Raw genomic sequence first — 21,684 nt, forward strand, 5'->3', positions numbered from 1 at the left:
GGTACCACGCTTAGAAGTTATTAATGTAGTCTGTCTCCTGTGGCTTCTAGTCTCAGCATGTGATGGTTCCTGCTATGATGGCAATAGCCATGTTGTGATGTAACTAGAAGACCAAACGTCAAACAGGTTATAACATCATGCTCAGAATTTTGAGCTAAATAATTTCTCTTCTGTTCATACTATTGCTGTGGTACTAGGGATGGAATGCAAGGATACAATCTTGTACATGCTAACAAGTACTCTACAGTGCATTTATATTCTAAACTCCAAACAACTTTTCTTTATATGTAACCCAGCCTTAATTATTTTGTTATAGTAACAGAAATAGATTAAGACACATGATTCATGGGAAAATGAGCATAATAAAATGGCTTTGGATACCTTGTATTTATGCTGGGGTATAGCTTCTCTTTTTGGTTTACCTAATAGCTTTTACTACAAAATTACCAATTATCAAGCCAAGAAGGTACCTTAAATATTGGCAAGAAATTAGCTCCTGAAAGAAAGTTAACTTCTTGCTCACTATTTCCACCCAACGCCCACCTCGTGCACACCGTACACGAAGCAAATAATTCTCATTAACGTGATCATGGCTCAAGGAGAGAGACTTGGAGTGTAGATTAGTGGTAGATCACTTACCAAACTTGACTAGAATGTATGCGGCCCTGTTTTTTTTTTTTTCATCCCCAATAGAGAGAGACAAAAATCACAAGATCTCTGTGAAAACAATAATTTCATATTTCACACACACACACAACATGAACAAAATTGTTCCATTCATTTTCCTTCTGAAGCCACACCACCACTGATAGACTTGCTGTCCTTTCCCCTGGTTGAGGCTCAAGAAGATTTTTTTGAAAGAAAGGAAGACACTGGCAGGCAAGTGTAAAGTAACAGTCATAAACTGCAGAGACAGGAAGATCTTAAATGGCAGAAAGAAGCCTTTCAGAGTTCATTCTCTCTATTTCTCAATGACAAGACCTTAGTATACCCAGCTCCATCACTTCAGTTGACAGATGAAGAACACAAGCTTTAAAAATAATATGTCACTATGTTTAATCACCCTGCAACTGCTTACTGAGTTCTAGGCATGATCTGGATAGATGTCCAGTGCAAAATCTCTTTTAAATTCTTAGTCATTGAGTAACACTGTATACAGAAGAAGGGCCAACATTTCCAAAGCAGCAACTGTAAATTCAGTTCCCCACTCCAACTGTGAAACAAAATATAACACTGAATGGATCAGTGTTCCCTAGCAGACAGAAACAATAAAGCTTTATAGAGTTATGACACTTGCTGGAACATCCTCTTTTTTTCACTTTTTATTCCATTTAGGCTCCTATCATCTTGGATGGCACCACCTACTCTCACATCAAGTCTTTAGCCCTCAGTTGTCTCTGGAAGCATCCCCACAGATGCACTCAAAGGTGTGCTTTTCTAATCTTCTGCCTATCTCTCATTCCAATCGACCCAACAAGATGAGCCACCACTATCATTTTCTGTGAATTAGTAATGCATCAGAGCCATTGCTTAAGTGAGCAGCAGTTTCTGACCTCTTCTGCTATAGAGGAAAGTCATGCCAGAGGACCCGGAACCACAAAATCAAGACTATTTGAACGTCTAGTGGTGGTGAATACCCACACAACCCATTAAAACAGTTTCAAGTTGTCCCTTATAGTGAAATAAGCTTGGGGGTTTGGAAAATCCTCTTATGGACTATGTATGTATGACTTCATGTAATTTTTTTAAGTTTAAAAAATAATCATTGTAGAAAATTTGGGAAGTAATGAAAATCATAAAATAAAACCTCCACAGAAGTGCCCAACCAATAGTAAAGGGCTATATAAAGCCAGTAAAGCGAAACAAACTGTGGTGGTCCATGCCTGTACTTCCAACATTGGGAAGTGGGGACCGGAGAATCAGAAGATCAGGGGCAGTCTCCACTGTGTAGTAAGTTTGCAGGTAATCTGACCAATCTGAGACCCTGGAAAGAAGAAAAGGGAGAGGGAGAGGGAGAGGGAGGGAGGGAGGGAGGGAGAGAGAGAGAGAGAGAGAGAGAGAGAGAGAGAGAGAGAGAGAGAGAGAGAGAGATCTAAAAATAATACTGTTTTAGTTCCTTTTCTTGTTGCTATGATAAAATACCCTGACAAAGCAACTTGCAGATTTATTCTTGCTCACAGTCCTGAGTCTATTACTGTGAAGAGGCATTTGGGATAGCTAATCACATTGCATTTGCAGCAAAGAAATAGAGTTCAATGAATTCTTGTACTTAGTCCCTTTTCTTCTTTGTATTCAGTGCAGGATCCAGCCAGGGAATGGTGCCACCCACAGTCATTGGTTCTTCACACTTCAACTAACCTAAGCAAGATAATTCCCCACAGGCACAGCCAGAAACTCATCTCCAAGGTGATGGTGGAGCTCATAAATTGACAAGTGAGATTAAGATCACAGACACCTGCTCCATCAACATTTGAAGTATTTTCTTTGCAAAAAGAACTCATATTTGTTTTATGTCTGTTCCTTCTCTTTCTACTAAAATACAATATCTGATTTAAAAAAATAAGTTGACTATATCCTTATATTTCAGGAAAGGTAATTAGATGCTATGATTCTTTTGATGCTTGTGATGATTTTTTTAATTCATTGAGTATAAGAAGTTATAAATGGACTCCATTAAATGCACCTTGTAGAATTGAGAAGTGGGCAATTTTCTTGAAGATACCTTTTCTAATGAGGGAATAAAACTTGCATAGCTCTAGCCAGGCATTGTCCTACACACCTATAATCCTAGCATTTAGGGAGGCAGAGGCAGGCAGATCGCTGTGAATTTGAAGCCAGCCTGGTCTACAAAGTGAGTCCAGGACAGCCAGGGATCTATTATTGTAGGTAGAAACCCTGTCTCAAAAAGCCAACCAACTAACTAAACAAACAAACAAACAAACTTGCATAGCTCCCCTTACTCCCTGCAATTCAGCACTCCATATCCCACGTTTTAAAATGAAATAGAGACCCCCAAGGTTATATGAATCAGTAGGTAAATTTCCTGTATCATTTTACCTTTCCAAGTGGAACTAACTGACAAGGGCTTCAAAGACAGAACAGTTCCGTGAGGGTTAGAACCCAAAGGAAGTGAGTAGCTATGGTAGCTATGGCTAGGGCATCCTCTCCTGTAGCTCCCACCGGGTAGTCATATTGGAGCCTTTGGCGGGAGCTACCTCGCAGCATTCCCTTGCCTTCTCGTTGAGGTCCTCTTTAGCAATTCTAAATGTCAACTCAAAAAATTTATCTGAAACTCTGTGGCTAGGAATTGAACTGAAAATCACCAGCATTGGACATTTTACAGTTTTTCCCTCGTAGAGACCCAAAGTCATAGTCTAATATTTACCCACAGTAGGAGAGCACAGGAGAGGCATAGTCAGAGGAGCAGAGGAACGTCTAACCTGGAGACCCAGTGGGATATCACAAGGTAACTTGAGGGGACAGTACAAAGTCATTGACATGGTTCTTACTGATGTGTTGTCTTGTTTTTAATGGGCTTGATGTTCTGTCTGTTTCTCTGTTGGATGTAGGATTCAAAACATTTTCAAAAGACGAGCTGCTAAAGTACTCTCAAAAGAACCAGCCCATTTCCACCCATCCACGAACTGTCAGACTGCACTAGATGGTTTGGAGTGAGAAATGTTATTTTGAAATCTGCTTATGAGCAGGAAGGCTTACATCAGGGAATGGGGCGGTTGGCGGCCTTCCAGTCTCCTGACATACTAAGGGCTGGCTGCACTGGCCATGTGCTTGCTTTTCAGTCCCCCTAAGGAAGTGTGCTGAGTTATTTTAAAAACTAGCCAGAAAAGAGAAAGCCACAGAGGGATTTTTTCCCCCATGGGCCAGCCAACAAGCTTTGGATAGCCGCTGAAAAGCCAGGTGCTGCAGCAAATTTTGCCTGTGTCTTTAAGGGCTTGCAGCTGATGGGGGTTATTTCCTGTATTCTGCCATCTGACTCATGTGAACAATTTGCTCTCTGTGTACTCTTTAATAAGAGTGTGTTTACTCATCTGAGATGAGGACTGCTTTCTTTTTCCTTTTGTTAAATAATTAGATGACATTATTACTAACCTCATCTTCCTCCTGTGCCTTTCTTTGAAAAAGGAATTGTTCTTCTCACACTCGGGGATTCAGAGGTCATAATAAGAGACTGTGACCGCTCTCTCTCTCCTTCTTTCCCTCCCTCCCTGTCTCTCTCTGAGACCATGGGCAATTAAAACCCTACTTTTTTGAAGGTATGACACAGTATGAGTTTAATTTCTGCAACAATACTATCTATTTTTGACACAACTATGAAAATTCTGCTTAAGTTTTTTTCTTTTAATGTCATTGGGACATTGACTTTTTCAAGCACCATTACTCTCCTATGGAGGTTATAACCTGAAAATCAAGCTAGCATTATTGGCAAAGCTATGCAATGTTTAGATGAACAAGGACTGCCACAGAAACACCAGGGACAAAAATCACCAATGCAACTTGGCATTCTCACATACAGGACAAAGTAGACATTGCTGAATGAATTAATCAAGCAACCCCACTTTTTTTCTCCCAGTATTTTGGGAGAGGTTCTTGCTATATAGACCAGGTTAGTCTGAAACTTGAGTTTTTCTGCTCCAGCCTCCTGTGTGCTAGGATTATAGGTATGTGCCACCACATCTGGCTCTGAAAGCATTCTCTGAACATTTTAAACCTGGAGATAGAGTTTATTAACTTCACATTAGATAACCCGTGACTCTTGTCTTCTTCGCTTCCTTGCCCCTTCCCCATACACAGCTCTCCATTTTATTAGTAGACTCTTTGATGGTAACTTGAGAATGTAAGATTACTTAAATTTTAGCTTATGCAATACATTTAAAAATATCGAATACTCAAATCATACAAAAAGCTATACCTAAGGGGAAGTTTTAAAATTTTTGTTGTATTTATAGTTATTATTGTAGAGGGTGGAATGCATATATGTCACAGAGGAGGACTTTTAGGCATCATGCCTTTTCTTCCACCAAACTCAGGTTATCCAGTTTGTGTAGCCCATACTTACCCACTGAGTAATCTTCCTGGACCAAAGAGCTATCTTTTATTTTTTTTACATTTACTTTTTTTTAATTCATATTACATCTCAATTGTTAGCCCATCCCTTGTATCCTCCCATTCCTCCCTCCCTCCTGCTTCCTCCCTTACTCCCCTTCCCTATGTCTGTGACTGAGGGGGACCTCCTCCCCCTGTATATGCTCCAAAGAGCTACCTTAACTCCCCATCACTGTCATCTCTTTTCCTGTCCTACTCATAGCCACTTTTGTTCATTTGTGTGTTCTTCCAATATTTCTGTAGACAAATACACACTATAAGCAAATATATATACATATATATTTGTTTTGACTAAGTTACCAAAGTGATATGCTGGACAAGGACTTGAACAGTTCAGGATACTTGTATATTAGCGTTCATTGCAGAGTGATGTAAAATAGTCCAAAGAATTATTTGTATCCTACAAGTCTTTTACTTCCTTAGTTATAGATACCCCCAGGATACTTTATATTATTTGAGGCTATTGTGAAAGGTGTCGTGTCCCTGTGTTTTTCTCAGACTATTTGTCATTTATATACAGCAGGGCTACTGATTTTGGGGGGAGGGTTAATTTTTTTAGGCAGTCACTTTGCTGAAGGTGTCTATCATCTGTAGGAATTCTCTGATAGAATTTTTGGAGTCACTTATGTATAATATCATCTGTGAAGAGAGGCATTTTGGTTTTTTTTTTCCTTTCCAATTTGTATTCAGTTAATCTCCTTCAGTTGTGTTACTGCTCTAGCTAAAACTTCAAGTACTATATTGAACAGGCATGGAGAGAGTGGACAGCCTTGTCTTGTTCCTGATCTTAGTGGAATTGCTTTTACTTTCTCTCCATTGAAGTTGATGCTGGATGATATTTTTGTGTGTTTTTTTATTTGGCTTGGACATATTTTATTGAAAAAATTTTGCATCTATGTTCATGAGGAAAATTGGCCTGAAATTATCTTATTTTGTTGTTGTTCGGTCTTTATGTGGTTTGGGTAGGATAACTGTGGCTTTGCAAAAATGAATTGGGTAGTGTCCCATCTGCTTCTATTTTGTGGAAATGTTGAGGGGCATTGTCAATAACTTTTTGAAAGTATGGTAGAATTCTTCACTAAAACCATATGGACCTAGGCTAGTTTTGGTTGGGAGACTTTAATGACTGCTTCTATTTTGCTGGGGCTTATAGTTTTATCTAAATTATCTGATTTAGATTTAACTTTGATGAGTGGTACCTATCAAGAAAATTTTCCATTTCTTTTAGATTTTCCAATTTGGTAGAGTACAGGTTTTTAAACTATCTCCTTATGATTCTATAGATTTCCTCAGTGTGCCCCTTTCATTTCTAATTTTGTTAATTTGTATATTCTCTCTCTGCATTTTAGCTAATTTAATAAGGGTTTATCAGTCCTATTGATATTCTCAAAGAACCAACTCTTTGTTTCATGGATTCTTTATATTATTATTTTTGTTTCTATTTTATTGATTATAGCCTTGATTTTGATTATTTCTTCCTACTACTCCTCTTGGTTGTGCTTACTTCTATTTGTTCTAGATCTTTCAGGTGTTAAGTTCCTAGTATGAGATCTCTCAAATTTTTTATATAGGGCTTAGTGCTATGAACTTTTCTCTTAGTACCACTTTCATATGTCCCAATGTTGGACCCTAGAGTCCATTCGGGTAGTAGGAAGTCGTCGCGAGAGACCACTTGAGGACCACAGTGTTGATGCAAAAGCACAAGGTTTATTGCTGATGCGCATCAGGGGGCCTCAGCACTCACTCGGGAGCAAGGGAGGCGCACCCCGAGTCACTGTTACAGACTTTTTAAAGGCTAAAACCGCAAAGGTTAGGAGGGGCTACGTGCCCTATGTTAGGATTGGCTCTGGTGGTCGCTAAGGGTGCTTGTCTAAATGTTATTGGCTATTGCTGGGGTCGTTGGTCTTGGGGGCTATTCTTGGCAGGGAGGGGTGTTGGGGAGTTTCCAGAGAGCTTCCAGATGGTACTTTTTTGAAAATTGTTTATCTCGGTTGGCCACTTCGATCTCAGAAACTGAAGCTGAGCTGGCCTTCAATTCTTTTTGGGTCATTTTCCCAAGCTTGCCTGGATCACTTTCCCAGGCTGGCTGAGAGAGAGAGCCTTACACCATAAATTTGCATGTGCTGTGTATTCATTTTCATCGAATTATAGAAAATCTTTAATTTCTTTCTTAGTTTCTATCTTAATGTTTTTCATTCAGTATTGAATTGTTCAGTTTCCATGAGTTTGCAAGCTTTCTCTTGTTGATACCCAGCTTTAACTCGTTGTTGTCAGATAGGATGAACAGAGTTATTTCAATTTTCTTTTATCTGTTGAAACTTGCTTTGGGACTGAGTATATGATCAATCTTGGAGAAAGTTCCAGAAGGTGAAGAAAAAAATGTATCCAAGATAGTCTGATAGGACAAAAGGAATTATTTCAAACTTCTTGTATCTGTTGAGACTTGCTTTGTGTCCAACTTTGGAGAAAGTTCCAGGAGGTGCAGAGAAGGTATATTCTCTTAGGTTTGGGTGACATGTTCTGTAAATATCTGTTAGGTCCATTTAATTTATAACATCTGTTAGCGTCAGTATTTCTCTGTTTGGCTTTTGTCTAGATGACCTGTCCAGTGGTGAGAGTTGGGTATTGAAGTCTCCCACTATCAGTGTATGAAGGTCAATATGTGATTTATGCTGTAGTAGTGTTTCTTTTACACACTTGGATGCTCTTGTGTTTGGAGCATAGATGTTAAGAATTGAAATGTCCTCTTGGTAGATTTTTCCTTTAATGAATATGTAGTGTCCTTCCCGTATGCCATTTGATTAGTGTTGGTTTAAAGTCTATTTTGTCAGGAAAATAATTACACCAGCTTGTTTCTTAGGTCCTTTTCCTTGGAATACCTTTTTCTAACCTTTTATCCCAAGACAATGTCATCCTTAATGTGTGTTTCTTGGATACAGCTGAAAGACAGATCCTGATTTCATACCCATTCTATTAGTCTGTGTCTTTTTATTTGGGCTTTGAGACCACTGATGTTGAGAGACATCAATGAAAGTGTTTGCTGATTCCTGTTATTCTGTTGTTGTTGTTGTTGTGTGTACTTCCTTTCTTTGGATTTGCTGGTCTAGAGTTACTTATTCCTTGTATTTTCTTGGGTGTTGTTAACTTTTTTATGTTGGAGTTTTCCTTCTAACACCTTCTATAAGCCTGTATTTATACATAGATATTGTTTAAATTTGGTTTTATCATGGAATGCCTTATTTTCTCCATCTACTGTGACTGAAAATTTTGCTGGGTATAGTAGTGCCTAAGTTAGGGTTACTGTTGCTGTGATGAAACAACATGAGCAAAGCAAGTTGAAAAGAAAAATGTTTATTTTGCTTACATTTCCATACCACTGTTCATCACTGAAGAAAGTCAGAGCAGAAACTCAAACTAGGCAGGAACCTGGAGGCAGGAGCTGATGGAGACACCAGAGGGGTGATGCTTATTAGCCTGTTCATCATGGCTTTCTCACAGAATCTAGGACCATCAACTCAAGGATGGTACCATCCACAATGGGTTGGTCCCTTTCCCATCAATCACTAATTTTAAAAATGCCCTATGGCCAAGTATTATGAAGGCATTTTCTCAATTGAGTTTCCCTCCTTTTAGATAAGCCTAATTTGTATCAAGTTGACATAAAATTAGCCAGCACAAGCAGTCTGGGCTGGCATCTGTGGGCTCTTAGAGTCTATAACACATCTGTCCAGGCCCTTCTGGCTTTTAGAATCTCTACTGACAAGTCAGATATAATTCTAGTAAGTCTGTCTTTTCATCTCATTTGGTCTTTTTCCCTTGCAGCTTTTAATATTCTTTGTTGTTGTTGTTGTTCTGTATGTTTAGTGTTTGGATTATTATGTGGTGAGGGAACTTTCTTTTCTTGTCCAGTCTATTTGGTATTCAGTATGTTTCTTGTACCTTGATAAGTAGTCATCTTCTTTTTTAAATTAAGAATTTTTCTTTTACAATTTTGTTGAAAATATTTTCTGTGCCTTTGACCTGGGATTCTTCTCTTTACTCTATTTCTGTTACATTTAGATTTAGTTTTTTTTGTAATGTCACAGATTTCCTGGATGTTTTGTGCCAAGATTTTTTTTTATATTTAACGCTTTCTTTGACCAAGGTATCTATTTCTTCTATCGTACATTCAGTGTCTGAAATTCTCTCTTCCATCTCTCATATTCTTCTGGTGAGGCTTGCCTCTGAGGTTCTTGATCAAGTTCCTAAATGTTTTATTTTCAAATATTCCTCAGTTTGGGTTTTCTTTGTTGATTCTATTTCCATCTTCATGTCTTCAACAGTTTTATTTTCTTCCTCTCTGTTTTTGTAGATTTCTCTAAGGGAATTTTTCATTTCCTCTTGAAAGACTTCCATCATATTCACAAAGGCTATTTCTACGGTCTTTTTCCTGTGCTTCAGCTGTGTTTGATTATTCAAGGTCTTTTGTGGTAGAGTTGCTGGGCTCTAGTGCAGATATATTGTCCTGGCTGTTTTGATTGTGTTTTCATTCTGGCATCTAAGCGTCTCGGATTGGGAAGATTGTAATTTTGTGTACCGGTATCCTGTCTTGTTATTGTTTTATGGTTGTTTTTTCCCTTATTTTCTATTACCTTCTCTGGTTCTAGGAGAGTGGGGTGGCTGTTTGTTGCCTAGTAGATAATTCTTCTGGGATTCTGACATGTGTGTCCACTGTGGGCTCCAGATAAATTATGTTTCTGGTTATTTGGAGCTGACATTTAGGAATGGGGATGTGTGGTGGGGGCTGAGGGGGTCCACATGAGGGAAGACAGAATGGTATTCCACCAGGATCTAATTAGTCTCCTGGCAGTGGGGGCAGAGTGTGAGGAGAGAGCCCAGCAGATGGTCTACTACAAAGCTGGGGATAATGGTGGATGATGGAACTTAGATTAACAAAGGGAGAGGCAAAGTGTTTTAGTCAGTCTATCTGCTTCCCTGGCCAGAGTAGTGTGGGTTCCTATGGAGTGCCTGCTGGAACTGGGGCCTGGGATAAAGCAATGAGTAGGGGGAGAGAGGTTAAGAGGGTAAAATCTGTGTGACCAAGTGAAGGTGGGAGCAGTGGGGAAAGGGAGGCCTCAGCAGGTGGTCATCTGCAGAGCTAGGGATAAGACTGGGCAATTGGATTCAAAGAAGCAGAGGAAAAGGTGAAGATGTGCAGTTATCCTACCTGCTTCCCTGGCCTGAGTCTGTCTGCCACATTTTAGCCTCATGGCATTTGTTTGGGAAGTGCCAAATTAAGGACAGAATAGGGAATTGGGCCAAGTGCATGAGTCAGGCACCCTAACACTGAGGTGCATTCCCAGCCCATGTCTGTCTTTGTTTCTTTTCCTGTTGCTGTTATAAAAATACGATGACAAAAGCAACTTAAAGAGGAAGCATATAAAGGGCTTATTTGGCTTCCAGTTCATGGTTACAGCCTACCACATCAGGGATGTCCCAGTAGCAGGAGCTTGGGAGAACTGTTCATATTACATCAACAACAGCGCAGCCAACAGCAGAGAGCCATACATACATCCAGGCTGGTGCTCATCATGCCCTCTCCGTTGTATATCATCCAGGCTCCCCTGCTCAGGGAACCATCCTTCCCACAATCAAGATGGGTTCTCCCCCATCAGTCCATACAAACCAAACAGGTGTTCCCAGAGGCCTAGCTCCAAGGTGTGAATTTGACAGTTAACACTGACCATCATGATGTCTTAATGTTTTTCCGCATGGTCTTGAACTCAGTGTATAGCCCAGTCTGGCCCTGAGGCTGTGGTCTTTCTGCTTCAACCTCCTGAGTAGTTGAGATTACAGGCCTGTACCATCTGCCCCAGCACCCCCACTCCCAGCAAATCTTACTTTCATCCTTAGTCTACTTTGTCCTATCCCATTGTTCTATTGTTTTTCCTTTTTGCAGATTTGCTACTAAATTTATTTATTGTTTTATCTTTCTATTTATTTTTATTGTATAACAACTTATGAACCAGTTAATTTACCCTAACATGAGGAAAATGAGAAAGGTGGAGAGTGAACTCTGCTATGCTGTCTGTCATAGTATCATGCTGTAATACACTGCGGGCAGAAATTGAGTATATAAGTTGTAATAAGGCTGTATATAAACTGTACTTATATTCCCATATACAGTTTTTCACATAACCATTTCCCTAAATTATTATAGTCTTTTAAAGATATAATGTTCCATGGTTTCTTTAGTGTTTCATCTATTGTTGGACATTTTCTATTTTCTCCTTTTGTTTCTAGTCTTTTTCAGAATAGAAAATGAAACAAAACAAAAGACAATTCTGAAATGAAACTCCTTAAGTGGAAGAAGTTTCTATACAATCATTGGCACCATTTTTACTATTTATACAATCATTTTAGTGAGATCACTGAAGCAAGAGACCCAGGCATCTTTATGAGGTGGCAGCTGTAATGTAGAACTTGCTTACATTCCAACATAGGAGGAGATGTGGCATCAGTTTTGCCATGCTTTGCTAGCAGCACTTGTTTGTTTCAGTCATTTTGAAAGTCACTAAGGATGTTATTAAATGGTGTTAATTCAACATGAATGGGCACCATTGTGTTAGAATTAAGAGAATAAGTGCATTGAAAAAATTAGTTTGGATATTAGCCCTTTGTTGGATGTAGGGTTGGTGAAGATCTTCTCCCGGTCTGTAGGCTGTCACTTTGTTCTGTTGACAGTGTCCTTTGCCTTACAGAAGTGTTTCAGTTTCATGAGGTCCCATTTATTAATTGTTGACTTTAGAGCCTGAGCTGTTGGTGTTCTGTTCAGGAAGTTGTCTCCTGTGCCAAAGAGCTTAAGGCTCTTCCCCACTTTTTCTTCTAACAGATTTAGTGTGTCTGATTTTATGTTGAGGTCTTTGATCCATGCAGACTTTAGTTTTGTGCAGGGTGATGAATATGGATCTATTTGCATTTTTCTACATGTAAACATCCAGTTAGACCAGCACCATTTGTTGAAGATGCTTTATAAAGAACTCAAGAAGTTAAACACCACCAAACCAAATAACCCAATTAGAACTAAACAGAGAATTCTCAGGAAAGAAATATTGAATGGCTGAGAAACACTTAAAGAAATGCTCGATGTCCTTAGTCATCAGGGAAATGCAAATCAAAACAACTCTGAGATTCCATCTTACACCCATCAGAATGACGAAGATCAAAAACTCAAGTGACAACACATGCTGTCGAGGATGTGGAGAAAGGGGAACACTCCTCCAATGCTGGTGGGAGTGAAAACTTGTACAACTACTTTGGAAATCTATCTGGCGCTTTCTCAGAAAACTGGGAATAGGGCTTCCTCAAGACCCAGATATTCCATTCTTTGAAATATACCTGAAAGATACTCTACCACACAACAAGGACATTTGCTCAACTATGTTCATAGCAGCTTTATTCATAATAGCCAGAATCTGGAAACAACCTAGATGTCTCTCAGTCAAAGAATAGGTAAAGAAATTGTGGCATGACTGGGAAAAGATCTTCACCAACCCTACATCTGACAAAGGTCTAATATCCAAAATATATAAAGAACTCAAGAAATTAAACACCACCAAACCAAATAACCCAATTGAGAAATGGGGCTTGGAACTAAACAGAGAATTCTCAACAGAGGAATATCAAATGGCTGAGAAACACTTAAAGAAATGCTTGACCTCCTTAGTCATCAGAGAAGTACAAATCAAAACGACACTGAGATTCCATCTTACACCCATCAGAATGGCTAAGATCAATAACTCAAGCGACACCACATGCTGGCGAGGATGTGGAGAAAGAGGAACACTCTTTCATTGCTGGTGGGAATGCAAACTAGTACAGCCACTTTGGAAATCTATCTGGCGCTATCTCAGAAAACTGGGAATAGGGCTTCCTCAAGACCCAGTTATTCCACTCCTTGGAATATACCCAGAAGATGCTCTACCACACAACAGGGACATATGCTCAACCATGTTCACAGCAGCCTTATTCATAATAGCCAGAACATGGAAACAGCCTACGTGTCCCTCAGTAGAAGGATGGATAAAGAAACTGTGGTACATATACACTATGGGATACTATTCAGCTATTAAAAACAAGGAATTCCCGAAATTTGTGGACAAATGGATTGAACTAGAAATTATCATAATGAGTGAGTTCACCCAGAAGCAAAAAGAGTTAAATGGTATATACTCACTTATATTGAGACACTAGTCCAAGGGGTATGTCCCCATGGAAAACTTTACCTACCAGGAAAGTGGGTCAGAGGGGAGGACATCCTATTGAGACTTTAGGTGAGAGAAGCCTGGGAGAATAAGGAAATAGAAGGATCCAGAGGTTCCTGGAAAACTACAAGAGGAACTGTATGACAAACGGATCTGGGCCCTGGAGTCCTCCTCAAACTATGGCACCAGCCAAGGAAAATATAGGCAGTAAACTTAGAACCCCTACCCAGACTAGCTGATGGACAGGACATTCTCCACCGTTAAGTGGAGGAGATCTGACTTTCACACAAACTCTGGTGCCCCATATTTGACCATGTCCCTTGGATGGGGAGGCCTGGTGGCACTCAGAAGAAGGATAATAGGTCACCAAGAAGAGACTCGATACCCTATGAGCATATACAGGGGGAGGAGGTCCCCCTCAGTCACAGACATAGGGAAGGGGAGTAGGGGGGGAAGCGGGAGGGAGGGAGGAATGGGAGGATACAAGGGATGGGCTAACAATTGAGATGTAATATGAATAAATTAATATAAAAAATAAAAATTAAAAAAAGAAACTGTGGCATATTGACACAATGGAATACTACTCAGCTATTAAAAACAAGGCAATCTTGAAATTTGCAGGCAAACGGATGGAACCAGAGACAATCATCCTGAGTGAGGTAACCCAGGCCCAGAAAGACATACATGGTATATACTCACTTATAAGTGGATATTGGCCCAACATAGATGTCCTCTGAGAGACGCCACCCAGCGGGGGATCGGTACAGATGCTGGGACTGGCTGATTGTCTCCAAATGAGTGAGAGTGATATGGAAGGATGGGGGGATGGAAGAACCCAGAGGGTTCAGGAGCCCCACAAGGAGACCATCAAGGCCAGCAGATCTGGACCCAGGGGGGTCTGCAGAAACTGCTATACCAACAAAAGACAATGCATGCAGTAAACCTAGACCCCCTGTTCAGATCTAGCCAATGGACAGCTCATTCTCTGCAGTTCTGTGGAGAACAGGGACTGCCTCTGACTTGAACTCTGGTGCCCCTGATTTGATCACTTTCCCCATGGTGTAGAGGCCCCAAGGGCACACAGTGGAAGGGGAAGCAGGCTATCCAGATGAGACCTGATAAGCTGTGATCATATGGTCCCCTTCTATCACAGGCCTAGGGGAGGGGAATAAGGGAGGGAGGATGGGAACAGGAAGATACAAGTGAGAGGATAACAATCAAGATGTAATCTGAATAAATTATAATCAATTAAAAAATAAAGAAAAAAGGTTTGACAAAGGTTTTCTTCCTCTTTGCTAGGTTCCTAGAATCTTAGGTAAAGCAGATTTATTTACAGAGGGGGACCAAAATGACTTCTGGAAGTTAATCAAATCTCTACTGCTCCTTCAAAAGAACTGTGGATTTGAGTTAGGAATATTGGTCCTATTTAAGGAGAACAGCACCGGTCAGGCCCAGTAACTTAACCAATCAATATGAGTCTTTTTTTTGCACATTTTTGCGATTGTATATGGTATGTGGAGTGTGTGTGTGTGTGTGTGTGTGTGTGTGTGTGTGTGTGTGTGTGTGTACCTGCACATGTGTACAGGTGTCTGAGCATATATCTGCATGTATACATGGAACTTAGAGGTTAATGTCTTTCTCAAGTGTCCATCTATTTCGAGGCAGGCTCACTTTTTTTGAACCAAGAGCTGGAAGATTCAGGTGGTCTAGCTAGGCCAGCTTTCTCCTCCATGAGTCTTCTGTCTCCTTTTGATGCCACCATGCACACCTAGCTGGATTTTAGGTGGGTGCTGGAGAGATCCAAATTATGGCCTTTGCATGAGCACAACAAGAGCACTGCCCACTAAAGCATGTCCCCAGTCCCCGAGTGAGAGGCTTGATGTGAAATTATCAGGAAAGCTAAAAGAAATGAAACCAATGGGTAAAGTTTGGCACCAGCTTGGAAGAGAAGGGAATGGCCCTCAACTTGAGAGTTTGAGAAATTATCCAAGGAGGAAGGTGTGAGGCTGTTTCATTTGTATAACACAGGTTGACTCCTCTGCTGCCAAATAACATTAGCTTGATTTTCATGTTGATCTTCATGGTGGACATTTTGTTTCTGTGTCTGTGACTCTCCCTCCCCAATCTCACACCTCCTTAATAACCAAGCCTTCTCCATTTGTGTTTAGATTCTAAGCTAGAGACTGTCTGAATGGAAATTCTCTCACTTGAATTTCTGATAAGTTCTTGAGATTGCATAGACGCGTAGAAAGTAGGATGGAGCTGAGGGACTATAGTAATCAATTTGAGCCATTGTGATAAAATATCCTAGACTAGTGGCTTAGGTAACAAAGATCTGTTTCTACAGTTGTGAATGTTGAAAACTCAAAGCCAAAGTGGGATCATCAAGGTGGGATTCTAGTGAGGTACCTTTTCCTGGTCTATTGATAGCCACTTCCTCACCATGCCCTCACACTTGGCTTAGAGGCAGCTAATGTTAAATAAGAGTAGGGTCCCAATATGATCAGACTGCTAGCCCAATAATAAGAGATACCACGGAGCATTTCCGGTCTCCACATGCTTACAGAGGAAAGCTATTTGAGATAAGGGGTTTGCATTAGTCACTTTTCTATCACTTTGATAAAACACCATAACCAAAGCAGCTTATAAAATAAAGCATTTAATTGGGTTTAGGGTTCCAGAGGGTTAGAGTTTATGATGGCTGAGTGAAGGCTTGGTGGCAGAAACAATTGAGAGCTCAATTCTCGAACCTCAAGCAGAGAGCAGAGCCTGCAATGGGCGTGGCAGATGTCTTTTGAACCCTCAAAGCTCACCCCTTGCTGATGTTTGTTTTTGAAAAACTCTATTTTATTTGGGGTATTGAAGCCTCTACCTCCTTTTCACCAACCTCTTAACCCTTGGTAAGAGAGAAAGGAGGTTAATGGGGAGAGGGGGGTACAAACCCCTTTACTTCTCCTGGCTGTTTAGTGCCATTTGGGTTTGGGGAGCAAACCCAGAAAGCAGTCGCCTCCAAGGCTCTGTGTTGAAAAGTTTTGCTCCATCTGCCACACTGCCACACCACACTGGTCTCTGGTCTCTCCAACTGCTACATGCCTCATGCCACCACCACCACAAGCCACAAGTTCTCTCTCTGCAGTCTCCTATTCGTCTCCCTCAGAGTCCTGTGCCATGCCCCATAGAGGCAGGTTGTTACCCCATAGGAGATCACTGTAAGCTGTGGAGAAATTAAAGCCCAAACTAAGACCCCACACTTGGAATTAAAACAAAAACATGTTTGCATAATATAACTGAGTTTACAAAGAATCCAAAACTTCCATTATAATCCCTGGTGGCACACCTCCAAGAAAATTCAGTTCAATTTTGGAGGGTTTCCGGGGTCACTAAAGATCTTGTGGTCATTTAGTGAATTTGAGCAAGGATGAACTACGGGACTTGTAAGAGTGTTTGGAAATGTAATCTGTATTTTGTAGTCAGGTGTCTAAAAAGCTCCAAATCCTTCCTCACTTTAAACTCAAGGCTTAATTCATTTTGCTTTTAGTAGAACATTGATTATGTATGCCAGTCTTTGTGCCCTTTGCTTTAATTATCTAACACTAATTATAAATGCGTATTTATCTGTCTTACTTTGTTGGTATAATTTCCAAGAAGACCCATATTTCCCAATCTGGTTTAATAAGCTATCAGTAGCAGGACCTAGCACATTGCCTAGTCCTTTGGAAGTGCTCAACAGATATTATGTGAATGAAATGTTGCAATAATAAGGAGCAAGAATAACGAAGACTGTAAGTGACTAACTACATCTAAAATATGCATGGCCCACATGTCCTTGGAGAATTAGTTCCAGAATCTACCCAGGATAACAAACTGTCCAGATGTTCAAGTCCCTTATACAGAGCACTACAGCATTTGAATAAAAACCTATGCTCACTCTATCAAATTAAAGAATGTTTAGATTACAGCCGGACGTGGTGGCACACACCTTTAATCTGGTGGCACACACCTTTAATCCCAGCACTCGGGAGGCAGAGGCAGGCGGATCTCTGTGAGTTCGAGGCCAGCCTGGTCTACAAAGCTAGTCCAGGACAGTCAAGGCTACACAGAGAAACCCTGTCTCCAAAAACAAAACAAAAAAAATGTTTAGATTACTTATAGTTTTGTTAACTTGCTATAAGCTAGAGTTACTTGGGAAGTGGGATTCTCAGTGGAGGGGTTGCTTCCACCAGACTGGCCCATGTGCATGTCTGTGGGGAAAATTGTTTTAATTAATGATTGATGTGGGAGTACCCAGTCCACTGTGAGTGGTGCCATCAATGGCAAGTTGGTCCTGAGTAATATAAGAAAGCAAGATGAACAAGCCACAAGAAGGAGCAAGTCATTAAGCTGTGTTCCTTCATGGTTTTGGCACTTTCTACCCCCAGCTTCCTGCCCTGCTTGAATTCTTGCTTTGACTTCTATCACTGAATGACTGTGGTTGGGATGTTTAAGCCAAATAAACTCTCTATACATCCCATGTTGCTTTGGTCATGGTGTTTAACATAGCAACAGGGAACATGTCAAGATAGTATCTTAAGAGCAGTCTTTTGTTCTCGGTCTCCCTCATTTCTCCATAGCCACTTGATAATTCACTACTGTTTTCATGACAGGGAAGTCGTTTCTTTAAGCACTGTATTTGCTAGAAATATGCCAAGTGTTGTTTGGCCCAGCTACCTTCTATTTTGCTTTTCCAGTTTATGATTTTTCCTTTCTACTCTTGCAGTGGCCCACCAGGCAATATTTTTTGGTTTGTTAATACTCCATTTTGAATAGGTCAGTGTGTGATTAAAGTTTACATCAACAAATGAACTACCCAAGGCAGTTGCTCACCTCATGGCATCTTGAAAACAAAATAGAGGTGTAACAAGGATGTCCTTGGCAAAAGAGAACCCCAGGAACATATCCCACTTTTTACAGGCCTCATTTTCCACAGTTCTATCAATTCACAATTTTGTACATCTTTGAGTGAATCCATTTGGGAAGATCGAGTCTGATAACCTGAGTTTAATCCCTGAAACCCATGGTGGACAGAGAGAACCAACTCCCAATTGTTATCCTCTGACCTCCATACAAACGCAATAATAATGATAATAACAACAAAAATAACAGTGATGATGATAATAATAATAAGTCCATCCTTGATATGTAATGTCTCTTCCAGCTGAGTTAAGAATGTCTCAGGTTCAGGGGTGGTATGGATACCTACCAAAGTGGAAACTTCCTAAAATATATAAAAGTGATTGTAATGAAACCTTCAAATAATGAGGGATATAGACCCCCAGTTGGCCATCTCTTGTCACAAAATGAAGCTTTCAGTACCAGGGCTGGGTTATATCCAATTGAATTGTTGGTTAAAGGAGTCCCATGAAAACCCCAAACAATCCAGGCTTTTCCCAAGAGAATAGGTTGCTTTCCACAAGCTGACAGCAAGGCTCTATTGTTGAAGACAACATCCATACAACTCATTGAACATGGAGAGGTTGTACTGGTGTCTACATAGAGCCTTCACCTCCACATTGTAGTGTCTTTGGTATGGGAAAGTACTCCTGCAGGCTACCAAAAGAGAAATGGAAACACCAACCCAGCCACAAAGTCTTTGATCTACCATTTGTCTTGCCTGCAGAATATGCTAGGGTAATAGTGGCACAAAGCGTGTGGGAGTAACCAGCCAATGACTGGTTTGACTTAAGGCTAACTCCACAAGATGGAACCCATATCTGGTCACTGCTTGGGTGACTGAGAACCAGAGACTAAGTAGCCCAGAGCACTAGGGGAAAACCAAATACTGAACTAAAAAAATAAAATGACTCCTGATGATACTCTGCTGTACTCAGATCAGTGCCCTATTTAGCCATAATCAGAGAAGCTTCCTCCTGCAGCAGATGGGAACAAATTCATTGACTCACAGCCAAACATTACACACACACACACACACACACACACACACACACACACACACACACACACAGAGAGAGAGAGAGAGAGAGAGAGAGAGAGAGAGAGAGAGAGACAGACAGACAGACAGACAGACAGACAGACAGACAGACAGACAGACACACACAGACACACAGACTTTGGACCACACAGCTCTTAATGAAATGTCTATATTAAATCCTCTCCTTTACAGCTCAATGAACCCTGCAGAAGAGGAGGCAGAAAGAGCATGAAAGAGAGGGGATGGAGGAGACCAAAAAAACAAGGCCCTCTAATCAACATGAGCAAAACTCATACGAACTTCCAGACTGAAGCAGTATGCACAGGGCCAGGGCCAACATGAGTCTTCAACAGGTCCTCTGTGTATATATTATAGTTTTCAGTTTAATAGTTTTATGGGACTCTAGAGTGTGTGAATGAATGGGTCTCTGATTCTTACACCTTCTCTTGGGGCTTTTTTTCTTTTGTTGACTTGCCTTGCCAGACTTCAATGTGATGGTCTTTGTTTCAGCTTTTTATATTTTACTTTGTTATGTTTTGTTGTTACCTCTTAAGAAGCCTGTTCTTTTGTAATGAGAGACAGAAGGGGAGTGGATCCAGATGGGAGGGGATACGAGGAGGAACTGGGAGGAGTAGAGGGAGGGGGAACTGTAATCAAGATATATACTGTGTGAGATAGAATCTATTTTAAATAAAAGGAGTGGGGAGAATTTCTCAGGTCCCCTCCCAAAGGTTACACCCCCTCCCAATAACAGCATCCTAAAAATCAAGTCTCTAACACATGGACTTTTCGGGACAGTCATCCAAACCACAACAGATGACAGTAGACAAGATGTATTGTATAAACTGAAGTCTTTTGTGGAAAATATGTCAATGAGGTGATCTAAACTTAAATATCCTCCTAAAGTCATTTTGTTTTTAAAAAATAGTCTTACAGAGAATAACTTCCTTTTGAGGAAAATTATGATAAATGCAGGAAAAATGGGAACTTACATAGGCCATTGAAGAAACAAGGGCTATAGGACTAATAAAAGGTTAACAAAATAAAACAAAAACTGCCCCCTCTATGTATCTCTTAAAAAGATAAAAAAAAAAGATAATGTGTAAATTGAATGGAAATATCCAGCATCTGGAGCCTCTAGGCACAGCAACAGCTGCTGCCTGGATATGTGAACTTGTACTGATCTTAGCCTTATGGAAAACCCAGAACAATTGGACAGTTATTACATGTCTAGAGCTCAAGATGCACATCATGAGATTTTCACACTCATGTTTTATAGATGTTGGACTTTCCATTCTATTCCTACATTCTTTTAAAAAGAAATCTTCTACTGGTCACATAGCCCTTAGTTCCTTCCAATGGCCAATGGCTCGGATACGCTCTCACTTTTCCTGCCATCCCATAGAACATGGATTCAGAGATATCTAAATCTGGCTTTTGAATTGCAATTCTTATGACCTTCATTTTTTTCTTTTTTTTTTTTTATGTATTGGCTTTACATCCCAATTGTAGCCCCCTCCCTTGTCTCCTCTCAGTCCCACTATCTCTCCCTCATACCCTCTCCCCCCTCCTCTAGTCCTCAGAAAGGGGGAGCCTTCCTCCCCTAGCATCTGACCCCAGCCTATCAAATCTCATCTGGACTGCCTGTATCCTCTTCCTCTGTGGTCTGGCAAGGCTGTCCCACCATGGGGAAGTGATCAACGGGTGGGCATCAGAGTCCATGTTAGAGACAGTCCCTCTTCCCTATATTATGGGACCCACATGGAGACTGTGCTGCCTATCAATTACATCTGAACAGAGGGTCTAGATCCTCTCCATGTATGGTCCTTGGTTGGTGCATCAGTCTCTGCGCCACCACCACCATCACCACCACCACCACCACCCGCCCCCACCTGGGCCCAGATTTGTTGGGTCCATTGCCTTCCTTGTGTAGCTCCTGTCCCCTCTAGGTCCTTCTATCCCACAACTCTTCCATAAGTCACCCCGTGCTCTGCCCCAAAGTTTGGCTGTGAGTCTCAGCATCTCTGACCTCCAAATTAAATCCTCATTCACTTTTGCATTTTCTGAGTTTGAATTGATTAGCAATCTCCATCCAATCCTAGCTTGTACTTTTGTAGGCCTAAGGCCAAGAAACCCTGCAAAAACCATCATTGCAAATTAAAGAGTATGAAGTTCCCCAGATCAGATGTATCTCATTGGGTATTTGACTTGACTCACAAATTCTTAACTCATGACCTAAACTAACCAACTTCAAGGGCATAATTTTGATATCTTGAACAAGGAATCTTTTTTGGTTCCATTCTTAATTTAGGAAGACATACGAGAAGATACAGGATGAGTGTAGGTTTA

Source organism: Acomys russatus, chromosome X, assembly GCF_903995435.1.
Source record: "Acomys russatus chromosome X, mAcoRus1.1, whole genome shotgun sequence".
NCBI lineage: Eukaryota > Metazoa > Chordata > Mammalia > Rodentia > Muridae > Acomys > Acomys russatus.